The following is a 17152-nucleotide window of genomic DNA, read 5'->3' on the forward strand; positions in this document are numbered from 1 at the left end:
ATACCAGGAACCAAACCCAGAGAAAGAAGAAATGAATCTGACCATATATTGTAGTGCATTGGCAGGAATTACCACTCCTCAAACTCTCAAGATAGATGGACAAATAGAGATAGTGAAAAAATGTTTGGAAGGATATATTCATTACTTTATATCTTATAAACAAACACAATGGGTCAAGTGGTTACCTCTGGTTGAAAGGCAGTATAACGCTTCAACAAAAATGACCCTTTTTATGGCACTTTATGGATATCATACACCATCCATCACATCATCTTTAAGAGAAAATTCTAAGGTTCAAGCAATGGAAGATCACATCAAGCATCAACAACAAGTTCTCCAACTCTTAAAGGATAACCTCACTTTGACGCAGAATCGAATGAAACAACAGGCAAGTCAACATTGCAGCAAAAGAAATTTTGACATAGGTGACTGGGTATTTTTACGACTACAACCATACAAACAAATGCCCCTCAAGCAAGCTAAGAAGGATAATAAATTATCACCAAAGTACTATGGTCCTTACAAGGTGTTTCAGAAGATTGGTACTATGGCATACAAATTGGAGCTTCTTGCATCTTCCCGAGTGCACCTAGTTTTCCATGTTTCGTGCTTAGAGAAGGTTCTAGGTGACAAGCTCTCAATTCAAACAATATTGTCGGAACTTGATAAGGAAGGAAAAATCATATTGGAACCTAAAGAAGACATGGAAATAAGAACCTGACAACTATTAAATCGATCAATTTCAAAGTATCTCATCAAGTGGGAGAACTTAACCATTGAAGATTCTACGTGGGAGGATGAGAATTTTACACATAAGCATCCAGAACTACTCAAGCGTTGAGGACAACACTTTTTGAAGGAGAGGGGCATGTTAGGTCCCTATACTGCTAGTGTATCCCCTTATTGTTATTAGTGCAAGCCCCTTATTGTATTGTTGTGCCCATGTAATCCCCATTTTGTTATTATTGTGCCCCATAGAAGCCACTATTGTTATTGTTGTGCCCCTACAATATTATTGTTATGTAGGCTCTGATTATATTGGGACCCCTTAGACTCATATATATAGAAAGGAGGTCTTGTCATTTGTATCATCCAATAATTGTTCATTTGTGTATTGTAAAGGAGGTTGCCCCCTCAAAGAGGTTGATTTTGAAGTCGTTGATCTATCTTTTCTTCTATTTTGTGAGTTGGTTTCATAACAGACAATAAGTAAAGAAATAGTAATATAAGCAGGGTTAATGCATGGAAAAGAATCCTATCTATATAAAAGAATTTGTTGTTAAACTTAAAGGAAAATTCTTAAGGAGACTAATAATCAAACCAGCTTGTCAACCTACAAAAAACAATATTTAGAAGTGATACCACAAAAATGACTAGTTGAACTAATGCATGGAAAATAAAAGTACAAAGAGGGGCTTGAAAACCTGGGTTGGGTTGTAACCCAATGTGGCTTGGATCCCTAAAGAAAGAAAATTCTAGGAACCAAAAATTATTCTTATTGATAAAAAAATTGTGCTCATACATGAATGATTACAAAATTGAAATGTTAGTCAAAATCCTTTACTTGACTACTACTGACTCTCACCTCCAGAATTTGACTGTTAAGGGACTTATTCGAGCCTTTATTTATACACAAGTGGCTAAGGAGAAGCCTCCTTGAAGAAAGGGCTTATTTCCCTCTAAAATCCCTAGAAAATAGGATCATGTTCCTTGTAACCTTGCAAGTATGGCAAGGAGTAGTAGTTTCCTTAAGCCAACCAAGTTGTGTTCATCCTACAACATAGGATAGGTCTAATATTTTTCTCTTGGTCGGATTCCTTGTGATCTATAACAAATTTCCTCAGTATCCTAATGGGGAGGCTGTTATGAAACCAGCTCACAAAAAGATAGAAAAGAGAGATCCACGCCTTAGAATTCAGCCTCTTCGAGGGGGCAACCTCCTTTACATTACATAAATGAACAATTCTTGGATGATACAAATGACAAAACCTCCTTTCTATATATAGGAGTCTAGGAGTCACAATATAATCCAGCCGACCTAACAATAATAATATAAAGCCACAAAAATAACAATAGAGGGATTCTATGGGGCACAGAAATAACAATATGGGGGTAATAGGGGCACAACAATATAAATAAGGGGTATAACTACAATAGTAATGGGGTCATCACTAGTATTATAGGGACCCAACATGCCCCTCTCCTTCAAAAAAGTGTTGTCCTCAACGCTTGAGTAGTTCTGGATACTTCTGCATAAAATTCTCATCCTCCCATGTGGAATCTTCAGCGGATAAGTTCTTCCACTTGATAAGATACTCTGAAATTGATCGATTTCGTAGCTGTCGAGTTCTTGTTTCTGTGACTGCTTCCGGTTCCAATATAATTTTTCCTTCCTCGTCAAGTTCTGGCAATATTGTTTGAATTGGGAGCTTGTCACCTATAACCTTCTTTAAACATGAAACATGGAAAACTGGGTGCAATCGAGAAGCTGCAGGAAGCTCCAATTTGTATGCCATAGTACCAATCTTTTGCAACACCTTGTACGGACCATAATACTTTGGTGATAATTTATTATCCTTCTTAGCTTGCTTTAGGGACATTTGCTTATATGGTTGTAGCCGTAGGAATACCCAATCACCTACATCAAAACTTCTTTCACTGCGATGTTGATCTGCCTGTTGTTTCATTCTATTTTGTGCCAACACTAGGTTATCCTTTAAGAGTTGGAGGACTTGTTGTTGATGTTCGATGTGATGTTCCACTGCCTGAACCTTAGAATTTTCTCTTAAATATGATGTGATGGATGGTGGTTGATACCCATAAAGTGCCATAAATGGGGTCATTTTTGTTGCTGTATGGAAGGAAGTGTTATACCACCATTCAGCCAGAGGCAACCATTTGACCCATTGTGTCTGCTTATCAGATACAAAGCAACGAAGATATCCTTCCAAACATTTGTTTACTATCTCAGTTTGCCCATCAGATTGAGGATGATAAGATGAGCTATGAGCTAACTGAGTACCAAGACAAGAAAATAATTCTGTCCAAAAATTTCCAGTGAAAATGGGATCTCTGTCACTTACAATAATCTTTGGGTTTCCATGTAGCTTTTGAACTGTTTCCATAAATGCAGTAGAAACTGTACTGGCTTTAAATGGATGTGATAATGCACAAAAGTGTGCATACTTGGTAAGTCTGTCAACTACCACCATGATGACACTCTTTCCCTCAGACCTGGGTAAACCTGTGATAAAATCCATTGAAACCTCCTCCCAACGTTGGCTTGGAATGGATAAAGGTTGTAATAGACCCGGTGTCTTAATTGTTTCAACTTTATTTTGCTGGCAAACCAAACATTCCGCCACAAACTTTTGAATATCTGATTTAAGGCCATCCCAAAAAAATTCCTTCTTAACCCTGTGGTAAGTTTTTAAAAATCCTGAGTGCCCTCCTAAGGGAGAAGTGTGCAATTCCATAAGAATCTTTTGTTTTAGCTGGGAATCCTTACAGAGGTATAAGCGATCTTTGTACCATAACGAATCATTTTGCCAGCTAAATGTATCAGAAGTACTGGAATCTTGTTGTAACTTTCGAATAAGTGCCCACACTTCTTCGTCATTCTTCCATTCCTCCCTTGCTTCGTTTATCCAATCTGGTTGGATAATAGAAATGGCACACAACAATGCTTCCACATCCTCATCCTTTCTTGAGAGTGCATCTGCCACAACATTTTGCTTCCCTTTTTTGTAGATGATTTCAAAGTCATAACCCAACATCTTTGTGACCCACTTTTGTTGCTCTTCAGAGGATAATCTTTGTTCTAAAAAGTATTTAAGGCTATCATGATCCGTTTTTACCTTGAAGTGTCTTCCCATTAGGTAGGGTCGCCATTTCTTAAGTGCATGGAGTATTGCCAACATTTCCTTCTCATAAATAGCTTTGCTTAAAAACTTTCCCTTGATTGGACGACTTTCAAAAGCAATGGGTCTTTCATCTTGCATTAGAACAGCACCAATTCCATTTCCTGAAGCATCACATTCCACAATAAAGGTTTTTGTGAAGTCCGGTGTAGCTAAGACCGGTGCTTGGCACATTGCCTCTTTAAGATGTTCAAAGGCCTTTGTTGCTTCCGGAGTCCATGAAAATGAATCTTTCTTCAATAATGTTGTTAGAGGTGCTGCTATTCTCCCATAATTCTTAACAAACTTGCGATAATACCCTGTCAACCCAAGAAATCCTCGCAGATGCTTTATGGATGTGGGGATTTTCCATTCCTTAATGGCTTTAATTTTGCTAGGGTCTACCTTAACTCCTTCATGAGATACAATATGACCCAAATATTCCACCTCCTGGACTCCAAAGAAACATTTGGATCTTTTTGCATATAATTGTTTCTCCTCCAATAGTTGTAGCACCCTGTCAACATGTTCAACATGATCCTTCCAAGACTTGCTGTAGATTAGTATATCATCAAAAAATACTAACACAAATTTTCTAAGGAATGGTTTGAAAATTGAATTCATCAAACCTTGAAATGTTGAAGGTGCATTGGTAAGGCCAAAAGGCATGACCAAAAATTCATAATGACCCTCATGAGTTCTAAATGCCGTTTTCGGAATGTCTTCAACCTTCATTCTGATTTGATGATATCCTGAACGAAGATCCAACTTGGTGAAGTAAATTGATCCATGCAATTCATCCAGTAATTCATCAATAACAGGAATGGGGAACTTATCTTTAATAGTGAGCTTGTTGAGCTCCCTATAATCCGGACACATGCGCCATGATCCATCCTTCTTGTGCACCAATACTACTGGAGCTGAGAAAGAACTTTGACTCGGTTGAATTATACCCGCCTCTAGCATTTCTGCAACCATACGTTCAATTTCACTTTTTTGGACATAGGGATATCTGTACGGCCTGATGTTTGGAGGAACACTTCCTGGAATCAGATGAATAGCATGATCATGATCACGCATAGGTGGGAGACCTTTGGGAGTCTCAAATACCTTGGAATGATTGTCCAGGACTTTTTGGAGATCTGGAGAAATAGATGATTCCAATGTGGAAACATCTAGCGAACATAATTGTGCAATTACACCTCTTTGCTCCTTTTTTAGAAGCTTTGTCATGCCATTAGAGCTGATTATCTTTCCTGGTTTCCCTGCAATACCCCTTAATTCAACTTCCTTTCCTTCCACAGAAAATTTCATGAAAAGTTCTTGAAAATTAAAAGCTATTGTACCCAAGGATTGTAGCCATTGGACTCCTAGTACAACATCAGCACCTCCCATTGGAATGGAAAGCATTGGGCTAGTCAATACATATTCTCCCATGGATAGCTTGATATTATGGCACTTTCCAGAACAATTTATTGTTCCTCCATTTGCAATCATCACTTGACACTCTGGTGCTGGATATAGGAAGCAATTCAATTCTTTTGCTACCCTACAATGAATAAAATTGTGGGTGCTTCCTGAATCAATCAACACTATTACCTTTTTCTTCTTGATTTGTCCTTCTATCTTGATGGTTTGAGGAGTGGTAATTCCTGCCAATGCATTACAAGATATGGTCGGATTTATTTGTTCTTCATCTAGGCTTTGTTCCTGGAATATATCCTCTTCTTTTGACCCTTCTTGCTCCTTTTCTTCTTCCTCTTCACAATCTATGTAGAATAATTTCTTCTCAGCACACTTATGACCTTTTGTGTATTTGCTATCACAATTGTAACAAAGCCCTTTTGCTCTTTTTTCTTCCAATTGTTGTGGTGTCAACCTTGTAGGTTGTGGAAGACTATGGGCAACAACACTTCCGTCTTTATAGTTGTGAACGGTATGCTTCCTAGTTGCCATAATTTTGCTTTCCATTTTTCTTGCTAACCTGAATGCCTTCTCTAATGAATCAGGTTCCCAAAGGCGCACATCATGTTGGATATTATCCTTTAAAGACCCTATGAACACATCAATCCTATGCTCCTCTGGAATATCTTTTACCCTTATGTTCAATTTTTGGAACTCCTCAATGTGCTCCATTATTGAACCCTTTTGTTTGAGACTTATCAATTGGCTAAAAAAAGTGTTGCTTTTTGTATCCTCATAATGTGCTATCAATTCTTCCGTAAAAATTGCCCAAGTGATAAATTGTTTACGAGAACAAAGCCATTGATACCATACAAACTGATTTGGTTCCAAATATAAAGTTGCCATACGTACCTTTTGTGTGTTTTGCACATTATTGAGATCGAAGAATTGCTCCATCTGTAATATCCATGTGGCGGGATCCTTGCCATCAAACTTCCTCATATCGATTTTTGGAACATGGTGAGTCTTCGATCCAACATTAGAGTCTATGGAATCATGATTAACATTTCTTTTATTCTCATCATGAGTTTCCTTTACTACCTTTTCACCATTAGTGACCCTTTCTTGTAGCAACTTCTTCAATTCATCCATCTTATCATCCATGCCATCAAATTTAGCGTCAATCTTAGCTTCCATGCCATTTATCTTAGATTCCACGCCATTTACCTTAGATTCCACGCCACTTATCTTAGCTTCTGTTAGCTTTTGTGAGCGTGACATTTGTTGCACTTGTTCTTGTAATTTTGATATATCATGTAGCATTTCTTCCTCTTCTTCATGAGTCATGCTAGAGCTTTCAGGTTCCTTACTAGGTGTTTGCATTTTCTTTCCTCGGGGCATCAGTTACCGATAATAAAGTTTTACTATGCCCTTTGAATTCCGTTAAACCAAGCTTACACAAAAATTAAAAAAAACTACACACCTTTTTTCACTTTATAGAAGCCTGATATTGAATCTAATGTATCTCTGTAATTTCGGATCCTTCAATTCTGAAATTGCTACCTGTAGTAGCCCTCTGCGTCCTCTTTCCAATGCCACAAGTCTGAGCCAAATTGGATTCTCCAAGGAAGAGTTATGTGAAATCTCCCACAGTGACTTGCTTTTAGACTGGTTCAGTAGAGCGAACTTGTACGACGTGCCACGAGTCACTGTTTCAACCTTTGAATCTGAAACACACGCACAAGAAACTACAGTCCGTCCTCTTTCTGTACCTTTTTACGAAATTTCAATCCGATCCTCAGAGAGAGAGTTATGACGATTTTCCCCAGGTCACCTGTTTTGAATGTAATTCAGGAGTCTGCAAAAAGACCAACTTCCTCAGATCATATCTCCGAAAATATCGCGAGAAAAGCTCTGAAATTCGGACCCAAGGTTCAGCGCCAATTCTTCTCAAATGGGTTTTTTTTGCGACTTCTGAAACGTCACAGAAAAAAAGTTATAGCGAAAATGCCACGATGACCTGTTTGGAGCAGCGAAACCCTAGAATCCAAAGCTCTGATACCAAATGTTATGAAACCAGCTCACAAAAAGATAGAAAAGAGAGATCCACGCCTTAGAATTCAGCCTCTTCGAGGGGGCAACCTCCTTTACATTACATAAATGAACAATTCTTGGATGATACAAATGACAAAACCTCCTTTCTATATATAGGAGTCTAGGGAGTCACAATATAATCCAGCCGACCTAACAATAATAATATAAAGCCACAAAAATAACAATAGAGGGATTCTATGGGGCACAGAAATAACAATATGGGGGTAATAGGGGCACAACAATATAAATAAGGGGTATAACTACAATAGTAATGGGGTCATCACTAGTATTATAGGGACCCAACAGAGGCCCATAATTTGGCACCATAAATGAAACCTATGTAGATCGATGAGGGACTTGACATCTTCCAATGAAGCAAACAACCAATGCAATGGTGCACAAAAAGTAAAATGCAAATCATACACCGCACCCAAACACATATAAAATATATACAAGTGCAACATAGTCTAGCAGGATATGTCATTGTGGCCCATTACCAAGAATAGGCCAAGTGTTCCTTTTGATTTATATAAAATCATGGGATGTCATCGACACCATATGGCACCCCATGTTAGGGCCATGGCACATAGATGTGAATTTCCACAATCCTGATGGTTGATGATGTCAGGAAAAGCCTAAAACCATATAATTATCGAGAATGATCCAAGGACATAATAGGTGAGTAGCATCATGATCTGATGCAACTCCTTTTTAAAGGTTATCAAGACCCATTGGAGGTACAAGACACTCATAAATGCAGACGATTCAAGTGGAAAATGAAGTTACAATTTGTGACTAGAAATCTATGACTTGACTCATACCAACAGTGGCATCTCTAGGGATGATTGAGAAAATTCCCCATGCTTGATTCAAGATTTAATTTTCTAATATATAACATTTCAAAATAAGAGAAACTAAAGGCTTCAAGATGCATAATATCCTTGGGATTATGAATCAAACCCGTGACCTATATGATGGTTTGTTGAAACGGTAACTCATCATTGAGTGTCTCATGTGGAATAGGTGGAGTAATGGCCCGTGCGAGCGAGGTATCTTAATCATATTGCATATTGTGATGGAGATTTTGACCAACATTAGGAGGTGCTAATAAGACTATTGTTCCAATTTAAGGGTTTAAATCAGATCATCAATTGAATCTCTTATCAATCCAGTTTTCATTAATCTTAGAATCACTCCTACATATATGGTTTAGAGGTAGTTTCTACATGTGAAACACCTAGCTAGTTTGAAATCTTGAGTATTATTACTAAGCAAGCTTCATTCTCCCTTACAGGAGAAGGATTCAAAAATCATTCAATGACAATATTAACACCTTCATGTCATCAATTTCCTTAATTGATTAATGAATTATATAGCATCAAATCAATCACACATAAAATGAACAATTTTTGACAAGTCTAGTTATTGATAGTGAAATAAATACCAAGCCCTCTTACAAGGGGTCAATTCATAATATCTCTCAACAAGCATATCAATAATAACTTAATAAAAAATTAAATATACTAAAGGAAAGTATAGCAGCTCAAATGAAATTACAACAAACTAAAATGAAAATAGAGCAAACTGAAAACTATACCAAAACAGTGAGAAATTAGTGCACAAGCTCGGCAATGGGGCCCCTCCACATTTCTGTTGTGCACTTTAGGTGAATATAAGCTTAGAATAACTTGGAAACCAGATCATTCATCAACCATAATAGAGTCAAAAGAAACTTTGAACCAACTCCTTTCACTAAATTGCAAAAGTCTTCAAATTCACATAGTTAGAAAATCGATGTCTTCCTCCTTCAAATGTCACATATTTATACAATTTTTTGGTAACTAATTAACTAAAACTACTAAAATACATTTATGATAACCTTAGATAAGTCCTACAATTCGAATTCATTACTCCTATCTCTAAAATTTGGGGAAAATTCTTGAAAATCACAATCTGCCCAAATTTCATGCTCAAAACAGGGGATTTTTCTGAACAGCAGGTCTGGTTTGACCAGCGTTGATCGGCCCTATTCTAGCTGATTTGATGCGAACCAATAGGTGTTCATCCATCCTTGGTTCCCATAGTTTCTAAATATGCATTTGGTTCGAGCCCAGGTGTCCTGCAACCATTACTTCAAACGAGTCATTACAAGCTTTTGTAGTTCTGCCAAAATTTAATTTTAATACTCAATTTTGACTAAAACACTAAAATAATTAAAATACATAGTTTAATAACTTGATGTGCATGAAAGAGGAAAAATTAGGTGAATATTATGATAAAGTAGCGAGAAAAGGTGGTAAATTATGAAATGTATAGCATAAAAAGAAGCCAAAAGCGGAGGCCAATACTCCCCCTTTCTTTGCATCAAGTATGTCCTCATGCTTTATTGATCCTTTTTTATCTCCTTCTTTCCCTTGATGCTAATGTTTTTGTCTCTACCTGGGATTCTTGTAGAACAACCTCTACCCCTTCTGCCTCTCTTTCCCCCTTCTTATAGATTTTGGCCTTTACCTTTTGTCTCTCATACTTGTACTGCCAATGTTTTTTTCCTTTAACCACCTGTAGGCCTGCTTTGAAAAAAGAACATTATGTTTCTCAAGCTTCCTTGTCTTCTCTTTAAGGTTTTTGTTTTCTTCCAAAATTTTGTTGTTTTGGATTTTGTACATATCATATTCTATCTTTAGATGTCTTTCCATTATCCCTGCCACCTGAAGCTTTGCTTTCAGTTCTTTGAATTAATTTGTATCATCCTCTTTATCTGGATTGGAAGTTTCTCCAAAAGTTTCTTCTGCTATCTTTTTTATTTTCTTGCTTAATTTCTCATATGGAGAATAAGAGGATGAATCTTGTTTTTCACTTTCTTCATACCATTTATCTTCTTCTATTTCTTTAAGCTTTTCATTTTCCTGCTTTTCTAATTCCTCAAGAAGATCATGATGTTTTTTTTGTGCTTCATCAATAGGCAGCTCTTCGAAATTTTCCTATTCAGTTATGCCTTGAATCTCAACATGAGGTTCCTCTGATGTTTCAACCTCCTCTATCACTCTCTTCCTAGTCTTCCTAGGAAAGCATGGAAATGGTTTTTCTTTCTCACAATTTTCCACTTCCATTTTCTTCTTTGACATTTTCCTAGGGTAAGAGGAAGAATACATAATTTCCCTAGAGAAGTTTGGTTGTTAGTTAACTTTAGAAGCTACATGTGACTGCTTTTCCTCCTGATTCTCAATGAAATTATTCCTTTCAAGAAAATTTTCCCATGTTTTTGCTTGTGTTTTCTTCAACTGATATTCAATAAGCATTTTAATCAGTCCATGGTGGTAATAACTTGTTTCTTTCCTATCACTTTTTCAATTGACACCTTCAACCATCTTTAATAGATTCATTGTAAAGAAATATGGAAGGTTGACCTTATTTTCTCCCTGGATATAGTGAAGGATTTTGATGTGGTACATATGTACCACACAATATCTTCCATCGCATGTAACGTATTTTCTGAATAATGAGGATGAGTTCTCTCCATGGTCCTTGAAACCATTCCCTTATGACTCCATTCTTCCAATTCAAGGTTCCTTTTCTGGATTTTTGCAAAAATAAATTCTAGTCTTTTCCTTTAAAATGTTTTCCCCTATGATATCTTTCTCCTATTTGTTGCATCCTTATAGCTTGGGCTATGTAATATTTTGTTATTGGGATAGTTACATCTCCTATGAATGTCTTTCCTTTCTGAAAATTTGTTACAAATGCTTCTCTAACTTTGTTATTATACCCATTGAATTTGCCCAAAAACTCAAGTAAATCGGCTTTATGAAGTTCTTTGATACTTTCTTATGTCTATGTTTCTGGTTGAAACCCCACTGGTTCGATTCTTCGTTCCATTTGGAAGACTCTATTTTTTTATATATATGCATAGGTTAACAATTTCCTCAATGAAATTATAACTTCATTTTCAAAGTAAACAGAAATTTTTACACCTCTTTTTGTCTTGAATTTCGATTTCTGCGTTTAAAAATGAAAATTTTGTTTACCAGGAAAATTTTGAAATTATTAGATTGACAAAAGGTGGACTAACATTTAAACAAATTACTGCAATAATTGACCAATTTTCCTCTGTATTCTTCTTAAAAAAAAACTCTCAGGAATATCTTCAAAAAAATGTGCTCTGTACATACCGATTTTCTTGATGTCGAGGCCGATTTGGTGTTGCTTTCAGTCAAAAACCCTTCTATGTATATGCTCCCGTGTGTTGAAAACAAAAATCAATTTGAAAAAGGGGTTCTGTAAAAAAAATTGTCTCATTTTTACAACTGCTACTCCATTTCTTAATTCCCACAAGTCCCTCTCTATTACTCAACTCCTTGTGCCAAATTTTTTACTTCACACACAGTTGTCAATTTGAAAACTGAAGTCCTTACCTGTAGCTACGCATTGAGGGATTTCCAAATCCAGGAGCTTTCATCAAACATAATTTTTTGCATAAATCACGCATTTGCAGGATTCAAATTGGATTTTCTACGAGATATTCGAGATATCTCACCTGGAAAGAGGAAATTTTGACTCAATCTTCTGGACTGTCACTACGTGTTTTGCCCTTGAATTTCATAATTCTTTCTTAGCTTCATTGTTCACTTCCTCATCTTCTCTTTCAACGTTTTGACTTCTCCTGTAGGTTCTTGGCTCACCTCATAGCTTGGAACTCACATTTGAAAACTATAAGAGGCAATTCTTGCAATATTGCTTGTAGTTGCCTTTGTCTTTTCCTTTTATACTAAATGCTTATGACTCCCAAGTATTGTAGGCAGACGACCCATGCTCATACATTATTTTTATTTTTTAAATCCTTTTTATACATCACTAAGTTGTACAGGCTCCTTGTTGTACTTCAGTTTCTTGATTTGGCATGTTTGATATTCACTTCCTATCTTGCAATAATTTACCAATTGAAATCTACAATAAGTGCTTTGATCAATCCTCATACCAATTGTTGGCTTGATGGGCCCTGACCCAGATTCAGTGTTAGTCATCCAAGCAAATCCCTACACTACTAGCCCTTTCGGCATCAGTCCACGAAGTGCGAACCGAAGTCTCACCCGAAGCAGTATGGGGGATGCAGGAACCAATTTTCCGTACCCTGAGATGGTTGTGATGTCAGTTTTATACCTTAAACCCTTCCTTCGCTCAAATCAATAAGCCTTTAGGGCTTATCGATGTACTTTCTCTTCTGTCTCTTAGAAGCTCCGCAAAGGTATACGATCATCCTTCACGCAAGCCTAACCAATGGCTCAGGTACTTATGCATCTTTGTTACTGCGTTATTGTATAATTTCCCAAATTATCTTAAGTGTTTGCCAATTTTACTATGCAATTAAGATTATCTTCACATAAACATATATCCTTATTTGCATTCATATAACAGATAGAAACATATACATTTGCGCATCAAATTAGCATTATAACATAAACCCAAAACTTAACATAACATAATCGGATGTGATCCACAGAGGCAAAATACACAATAATTTCATAATACTTCTCTTTATTGATGATTCAGATTCCCAATAGAGACTCTATCTACCCTACGCACATAGCTGCAGGGGTCCGCGCACTTAGCTGCGAACTTCTACCCTAGGCCTCTGTGCACTCAGCTACAAAGCCTCTTCCTATGCTAAGACTTTCGCTCTTAGCTCTTCACAGACTCATCAAGCACTTAAACATACTTAGAACTCTACTTCTAAGACTCCCTTTTTATACAATCCCATGGTCCGCGAACCAAGGGCAGATCTCTAAAGCCGACAGGAGCTATCTAAACTAAGGGTGGAAACCCTTTTTGAATCTTGCTATCTTTGTGCTCTGTGGCCACAAAATGTGGAGACTTTACATTCCTTTGTACAAAATTTGAGCTTTCTACCCCAAAATTAGGCTTTTAGTCCCAAAAAAGACCCTAGGGGATCCGTTCCCAACAGGCCCCCAACATAAACATGGTGACTCACCCTTGAGTCACTCAGCTAGCGTGGAGATCTTGTCGTGAAGACCCCCTAGCTCGACTTGGACACTGTGTTGCCACCTGCTTCATCTTCTCAACCAGCTGCTTTGTTGCTGGCCCTGCGCCATCTGACTAAATCTTCTGCTGAGTCTTCTGCAGACTAGCCAACTTGCCTTCAACTGTGGCCGTGATCAAATAAGCCTCGTCCAACCAAGGCTATAAGTGAGCCTTCAACACTGCTTCCTTATGATGAGTTGCATCTACCTACTCTTTTAAAGCCTTGGCCTCCTGTAGCTTTTCCAGCCTCTGCGTGATGGCAACAGTGCGCGTCATCGCTTTAACTTCGTCGTAGCACTGTTGCAGCTCCTGCGCTTCTGTTTCCAGCCTATACATAGTGGGGTCTTTTTGAAATATGGTGACCACCTCGAGCGATTGCTCGAAGAGTGTCGTGTAGTCCTTTACTGCACTGTCTACTACTACTACGGCGTCTTTCACAACTGACTCACGCTGTTCTCCGATTTTTGGAGGAGTTGAAGGATGGGCCTTCAAATACAACTCTGCGATTTTGAGGTTCAGTTCCAACTGGACCTTTGCCAATTTTGTGCGTGCATCACATACTCCAATAGCGAGCTTACGAAGCCGCGCATCTACTAGCTCAACCTCAGGAATGTCCAGCTTTGAGACATATCTGCATGCCTCAGCCGTGACCTTAGCTATGGGTTGATTCTTGTCCGTAAAGTCTTTCACAAGGTCAATGGCAGAGTATCGCTATACAACCATCTGGGCGTTGTTGATCTTCTACTCATTGATTACCTGTAATGTGTGTTGTTCGAGGGCATGCAGTTTCGCTATCACGCCATCCTGCAAAAGGTGAAGCACCTCACTGGGAAGCGCGGCCAAATTAAGTCCAACTCCCTTGAGGGTGCTGACAGCAAGCCTGTCAGCTTCTATCTCTGTAGTCAGTGCTCCATCCAGCAGCACTATTTCTTGGGGATCGCGTGTGCACAACATCCTTGTTGCTTCTGAGGTTCCAGGCGCCAAAATGGTTGATTTCGTCGGTCTATACCTGTGATGCGTGGACCTATAGCTCACGCAGACCCGTCTCGATAACACCCAAAGCTTGCTACTGCTGCTGCTTGAACTGCTGTAGTATTTCCGCGGTGGTAACCCTCACCATATCACCTATGTCATTCAAGTCCCCCTGCGTTAGGGTGATCGGGTCGAGATACGTCTTGCTAGCCTTGGACTTCTTATGTGGCCCTACTTTTTCTATATCTCTGTTGTGCTTGGTGCGGAATGGAGTCGTCTCCAGGTCTGTTCCACCCTGCTCCATCTGTTTGTCCTCTTCTTATGGCTCCGGGGAAGGCGACTTCTGACTCTGTTCAGAGCCACGCTCCTCTTCCTCCTCTTGCCCACCCATCTACTTCGCGGGAGTGCAGTGTACCTTGGCCTTATCCTTCACCCCCTTTTTTTCTTCTCGGCCAACTGTTCCATCTTCAGCTTGGCTTCTTCCTTCTTTTGTTGTGAAGCAGACTTGCTAGATCCCGCTGTCAAGTCCGTGGCAGTGCACCAATCTACCAGCCAGCGGTTGAGGACCATTGAAATCGCGTCATCTGTGGCCAAGTATCGTAGTTCATGCCACTCTGTTCAGGGTCCTTTCGTGCACATCTTAAGACATGGTGGAAGTCGTCCTTGAATTCCACGTACTCCTGCAGCTTATCAAAATTTGTTGGTGACAACCGTGGCTTGTGATTGATGGTCATATGGATGCTCATCTCCATCAAGATCCAGAAGATCTTGATGTCCTTGATCTGTTGAGGATCCTTCGTAACCCATAGTGAAGTGAACTTCACTGCTTCCGGTAGGTCTGGCGCGACCAGAGGAAACTGGCTATCCTCGGATAGCTCCCATGCAACTAACACTATGGACAACAGTAGCCATGCATAGTCGAATGTCTTACTATGATCCTATGCCTAGCGAAAGTTCACAAGGAACTCACCACAGACGTAGTGCGCCCAGTTAAACTGTATGCCCTCCGCGCATTGGGCCGCCAAGGCTATCACTGGTGTTAGTACTTCATTTGTGCAACACTTTCTCATGACCTTTCCTACCAAGATTTGCATCACCACTTTGACCGCGGGGTCATAGATACTTGTGATGCCATAGCTGTGCGGCTTCTTTACTAGCTTGAATTTTTCCTTCATCGCCTCAGCAAGGGCATGCTCGCTAGCCTTTCCACCAAACGCCATGGCCGTATTTTCTCCTAAGTGTGGCAGCAGCGTGATCCTATGGATCAGCATGTCAGTGATGGGTATCGGATACTCCAGCAATAGACACCCATCGTGCACCAAGAACAATAGCTGCTTGATCACGATCATCGTGATGGGCGCGCGGTTGTAATGCAACACCCACAATAGGTTTAACATGCCTGCCTTGTCCATGCCTTTCAGCCACGTCCTCGGCTCTAAAGCGATCACTCCAGTGTTTTTGTGGAAGACACGGTGCATAAGTTGGTCTGTCTCTAAATGAGGGAAACGCTCCGTGTCAACTAAATCCCAGTCTTCCAATTTTAAAAGGGGAGACACGCCCCAAGCGCGGTCCCTCAAAGACAATTTTATCTGACAGTAGGGGTGTCTGCAAGGTGATCTTACTCTCATAAATATCCTTTGGCACCTTCGTTTTACCCCTGCGCAGAGGAATGTACTCAGGGAGCTTAGAAATGGGGTCAGACCCCTCAACCTCAACATCCTCTGTTTCCATCGCAATATCCTCATCATCCATTGGGATTTCTTCAACCTCTTCTTTCGGATCTAAGTCAAAAACCTTTCCCTTTTCCTGCACGGTGGGCTTATCCTTCTGTGGGTGCTTTCTAGATGATGCACGCACTGTCTAAGGTGTCGCGTCCTGCTTGCCTTTCTTGTTTTTCAAACCCTCCTTGGTTAGGGTAGGCCTCGGCCTGGGCGACCGTGGTGACTTAGGTACTTCAGCTAGTACTTCCACAATCACAACCTCTGGGGAAGCTCCCTCAGCTGCCATGCCCTACCCCTTGAACATCTCCTTCGGCCGCCATTGCTTCCCCAACATTTACAGTCTGAGCCAGCGTCGACATGATGTTATTCAACAACTCCTGTGTCTCCTTTGGCAACTTCTCAAACGCTGAACTCTCTATCAAAGCTTCAAAGTTTTCACGGTTCATGCATGCTTGAGAGCTCAATACCTCAATTCTCACAATGCCAAGTGTTTTCTGCTAGGAAACCCTTTGCAATTTATAGGCATTTTCGAATTCAAATCGAACCGTTCCCCCCACAATCGGTTCATTAATGCTATATTGGTGGCAGATTTTCAAAGATCTGGTCCATAAATTCCAACTTAAATGCTGCCCCCCCCCCCCCCCCCCCCCCCCCCGCCCCGCTCCATTTGGCCTTTTTTTCATCGTCAAATCATGAACAATGACTTTAACGATCACTTTCCGGTTGTCTTGCGCGGTTTTTCATTTGGTAGGGCAGCTCCTTGTGGGCTCTGTGACATTTCTTTGTTCCGCACAGTTCCCCGATCGCGCAACTCTCCGACCCGGGTAGTGTAGTTTATAGTCCCACGCTTCCTTTCAGTTGCCTAGAGTGCTAAGACTGTTCTTCCCTCATATAGTCACCTAGCTAGGTCACCGATGTATGGCTTCAATCAGTTGCCATTCACCTTCCCCGAAAAGGAATCTCCATTTAATTTGACCAACTGAACTGCTTCACCATCGGTAATCTCCTTGATGACATACGCCCCTA

At 39.7% G+C, this 17152-nt stretch overlaps 1 long non-coding RNA gene across 3 annotated transcripts; it reads right to left on the minus strand.

Annotated features, from left to right (window-relative positions):
• Positions 1-9114: 9114 nt before the first annotated feature.
• On the minus strand, positions 9115-12162 carry LOC149154353 (uncharacterized). 3 transcript variants are annotated; one of them, XR_016262728.1, is made up of 3 exons: positions 11810-12149; positions 11567-11672; positions 9115-9516 (listed from the first exon to the last, which is right to left on the minus strand). It is a non-coding gene; the product is annotated as an uncharacterized LOC149154353 (long non-coding RNA). The 3 variants fall into 3 exon arrangements; XR_016262729.1 differs by having other exon boundaries at positions 11932-12146; XR_016262727.1 differs by having other exon boundaries at positions 11567-12162.
• Positions 12163-17152: the final 4990 nt, after the last annotated feature.

This window comes from Pinus tabuliformis, chromosome 9 (assembly GCF_031772625.1).
Source record: "Pinus tabuliformis cultivar Carrire ecotype Pingquan chromosome 9, CPIR1, whole genome shotgun sequence".
Classification (NCBI taxonomy): Eukaryota; Viridiplantae; Streptophyta; class Pinopsida; order Pinales; family Pinaceae; genus Pinus; species Pinus tabuliformis.